This window comes from Borostomias antarcticus (genome assembly GCF_949987555.1).
Source record: "Borostomias antarcticus genome assembly, chromosome: 13".
In the NCBI taxonomy this organism is placed as follows: Eukaryota; Metazoa; Chordata; class Actinopteri; order Stomiiformes; family Stomiidae; genus Borostomias; species Borostomias antarcticus.
The window spans coordinates 342-5,000 of record NC_140246.1 but is presented as its reverse complement, the minus strand read 5'-3'; positions in this window follow the sequence as shown (position 1 = coordinate 5,000).

The window sequence follows — 4,659 nt, the reverse complement described above, 5'->3', positions numbered from 1 at the left end:
ACCAACACATGGCTGAAATACAGGAGGATTAACACCGTGGTAAACACTGACAGTAGTGAAGTCAAGTCACATTAAACTTTATTTATAAAGCACATTTACAACCAACTGTGGTTGACCAATGTGCTTTACAGTGGGCTAAGGGCACTGAACAGCAAAATACAACATAATACATAGAAAATAACAAGACAGCAAATAACAAGACAGCAAATAACAAGACAGCAAATAACAAGACGGCAAATAACAAGACAGTAAAAGAAAGAAAAAGAAGAAGTCTTTACTCAGTTGAGCTCTAACCTCGGTGCAAACAGAGACCCACTGAGGCTTGAGGCACAAAGGAAGACCTGAACAAAACAGGCGAAGGAAAGAGAGGAAACGACGTGTGGCTTCGGTCTCTAACAATAGCAGGTCTCTCTCCCCGGCCGGGTGGGCCGGCCTCCGCCTGCGTTAACGGGAATACCGGAGCGGCATTACCGACGGCAGCCCTGTAAACCTGCCCGGCCCTGGGCATCATGGTCAGAGGACGGCCCCCTCAGTCCAGGAGGTAGTCTAGTCTAGTCTAGTCTAGTCTAGTCTAGTCTAGTCTAGTCTAGTCTGGCCTGGCCTGACCCAGTCCTCTACTGTCCCCTCAGTCCAGGAGGTAGTCTAGTCTGGTCTGGTCTAGTCTGACCCAGTCCTCTACTGTCCCCTCAGTCCAGGAGGTAGTCTAGTCTAGTCTAGTCTGACCTCAGTGAAAGGTCAGAGTTCACTCTGCTGTAGGAATAGCAGATATGTTCTAGAGAGGGAGAGAGAGAGAGAGACCGAGAGTGAGAGAGAGACAGAGAGTGAGATAGAAAGACAGAGGGAGAGAGAGAGAGAGAGACAGAGAGTGACAGAGAGAGAGAGAGACAGAGGGAGAGAGAGAGACAGAGAGGGAGAGAGAGATAGAGACAGAGGGAGAGAGATGGATAGAGAGAGATAGAGACAGAGAGTGAGAGAGACAGAGGGAGAGACAGATAGAGAGAGATAGAGACAGAGAGTGAGAGAGACAGAGGGAGAGACAGATAGAGACAGAGAGACAGATAGAGAGACAGAGGGAGAGAGAGATAGAGAGACAGAGGGAGAGAGAGATAGAGAGAGATGTGTAACAGAAGCTTCCAAGGCTGTTGTGTCTGCAGGCCTCATTCTTGCCAGGCCCAGCCATCAGTCAAGCCTGTGTTTTAGGGGTGGGGATCGGTAGTGATGTCACTATTAGATTAGATTTCGATTCTTGGTTTCACGATTTGATTTGATTTGATTTACAATTCGACTATGATATCATTTTCAATGACATGTCCACCATTTGACAACAGTAACCCTTTAAATAGAGGGTGTCCTGTAATGGTAGGGAAACACTGAAATACATCCCAAGCACAAAATTATTGTGAAAACAGGATAAAAACTCTTTTTTTTTGGGGGGGGGGGGGGATTTCAGACTCTGGGGGGTACTTTAAATGAACACACACACAAACACACCTCTCACACAGAGAGCACACAGAGTAGAAACACACACACACGTGTGTATGTACACACATGGTCAATCAGCTCCAGGTTACATAGCCTATTCCAGCAGTGGAATATGATACAGTCCTACCCCCCACCCTCTAGCTAACCCCTGCCTCTCTCTGGGGAGGGAGTAGCGGGGTGTGTGTGCGCGTGTGTGTGCGTGTGTGTGTGTGTGCGCGCGTGTTGCGAAAGACCCTCCAAAGGTGAGTCACCGGCCCAGGCGTGGCATTGCGTCATCTCTTTACTTTAACACACATGGATGGACTCCCTCTCTCTCTCTCTCTCTCTCACACTCACACTCACACACACACACACACGCACACGCACACGCACACACACACGCACACACACACACATGGTTATATCACCCTGCTAACTACGTGCCCTGGCTTGGTCATCAATCCTGTTCCTGACCCCCTGTTAGAAGGGCAGGTATGTAAACAGGGGTTTAGGTCCTAGTTATAGAGGGAAGGTAATGTAAACAGGGGTTTAGGTCCTAGTTATAGAGGGAAGGTAATGTTAACAGGGGTGTAGGTCCTGGTTATGGAGGGAAGGTAATGTAAACAGGGGTTTAGGTCCTGGTTATGGAGGGAAGGTAATGTAAACAGGGGTTTAGGTCCTGGTTATGGAGGGAAGGTAATGTAAACAGGGGTTTAGGTCCTGGTTATGGAGGGAAGGTAATGTAAACAGGGGTTTAGGTCCTGGTTATGGAGGGAAGGTAATGTAAACAGGGGTTTAGGTCCTGGTTATGGAGGGAAGGTAATGTTAACAGGGGTTTAGGTCCTGGTTATGGAGGGAAGGTAATGTAAACAGGGGTTTAGGTCCTAGTTATAGAGGGAAGGTAATGTTAACAGGGGTTTAGGTCCTGGTTATGGAGGGAAGGTAATGTAAACAGGGGTTTAGGTCCTGGTTATGGAGGGAAGGTAATGTAAACAGGGGTTTAGGTCCTGGTTATGGAGGGAAGGTAATGTAAACAGGGGTTTAGGTCCTGGTTATGGAGGGAAGGTAATGTTGGGATGACCTAATTTACACCGGCGGACAACCTGCTCGTCTCGCTCCATTAAGATCCGGTTCTGGTTGTGATGGACAATTACAACCTAACCAACTGTTAAACTGGGAATGGCCGTTTCCCAGCATGCAACACAGGCTGTGTGCAAAGGAGAGACCAGTTAGTGAGCTCAAACAGGCAGAAGAGGATGAGTAAATAAGGAAAGGCTAGTTTATTTGCTCAGCACATTTCAGCAGCAAGGCAAGTAGAAGTGCTTCACATGAGACATTAAAAGCATCAAGACGAAAGTGCCAGAGACACATAAAAGGTCATATAAAACGAAATGAAGGAAAAATAAAATACAGGAATAAAAGTTCCAGTGCAGTGTATGAATGAGTAATTATTTGATTTAATGAAAAGCAGCGGCGAAAAGAAAAGTCTTCTGTCTTGATTTAAAAGAACAGAGTTGCAGCAGACCTGCAGTTTTCTGGAAGTTTGTTCCAGATATGTGGAGCATAAAAGCTGAACGCTGCTTCTCCATGTTTTGTTTTAACTCTGGGGACAGAAAGCAGGCCTGTGCCAGACGACCTGAGAGGTCTGGATGGTTCATAACGTAGCAGCAGATCAGAAATATATTTTGGCCCTAAACAGTGCTTTATAAACCAACAGCAGTATTTTAAAGTCAATTCTTTGACAGACAGGAAGCCAGTGTAAAGACTTCAGAACTGGTGTAATGTGATCCACTTTCTTACTCTTAGTGAGGACTCGAGCAGCAGCGTTCTGGGGTGTGTGTGTGTGTGTGTGTGTGTGTGCGTGTCTCTGATGCATATTCAGTAGCACTGTGGTTAAACCACCAGTGGCACATTAATTGCAGCTGAAAATACAGCAGCAAACAAGTCATGTGACCTGAGCCCTGACCAGATAATGGCAGCGCAAAACACGGCCACATTCCTCCAGAAGTCCTGCACAACTCCTCCAGGAACTCACACACACGCCCCGAGACTGCTGACCTCTCCTGGAGAGCTGACTGGACCAGTCACATGGTGTCCTGTCTGAGCATCCACCCCAGACCCGGGCTAGCTGGGTGTCCTGTCGGAGCATCCACCCCAGACCCAGGCTAGATGGGTGTCCTTTATGAGCATCCACCCCAGACCCGGGCTAGCTGGGTGTCCTTTATGAGCATCCACCCCAGACCTGGGCTAGCTGGGTGTCCTTTATGAGCATCCACCCCAGACCTGGGCTAGCTGGGTGTCCTGTCTGAGCATCCACCCCAGACCTGGGCTAGCTGGGTGTCCTGTCAGAGCATCCACCCCAGACCTGGGCTAGCTGGGAAGGTAAACAGCCATGGGAGACCCTGGAGAGTGGAAAGCAGGGGGGAGGAGGGAACGCAGGGAGGTGCAGAGAAGTGGGGGGGGGGGCAGAGGAGGAGGAGGTGTGTGTGTGGGGGGGGGGGTGCTCAGACCTGAGGACTGTGGTAATGAATGCTACTGCATTTCCTCCTATTAAATATTCATGGAGGAGATCAGAACGCTTATTCTAGGGATTTATGGCTCTGGATTACTGGCAGAGTACTGGTACCCTGCTCACTCCCTCCCTCCCTCCCTCCCTCCCTCCTTCCTCTCTCTCTCTCCCTCCCTCTCTCCCTCCCTCCCTCCCTCTCTCTCCCTTCCTCCCTCTCTCCCTCTGTGTTCTCTGGTTTCCCCTCACTCACACTTTCTCCTACAGGCCTGATGATGGGAGCAGAGGGTCCACAGACACACACACCTCACACACACACACTCTACACACACCTCACACACACACCTCACACACACTCTACACACACACTCTACACACACCTCACACACACTCTACACACACACTCTACACACACACCTCACACACACCTCACACACACACACTCTACACACACCTCACACACACACCTCACACACACTCTACACACACACTCTACACACACCTCACACACACTCTACACACACACTCTACACACACACCTCACACACACCTCACACACACACACTCTACACACACTCTACACACACCTCACACACACCTCACACACACACACTCTACACACACCTCACACACACTCTACACACCTCACACACACACCTCACACACACCCTCTACACACACCTCACACACAC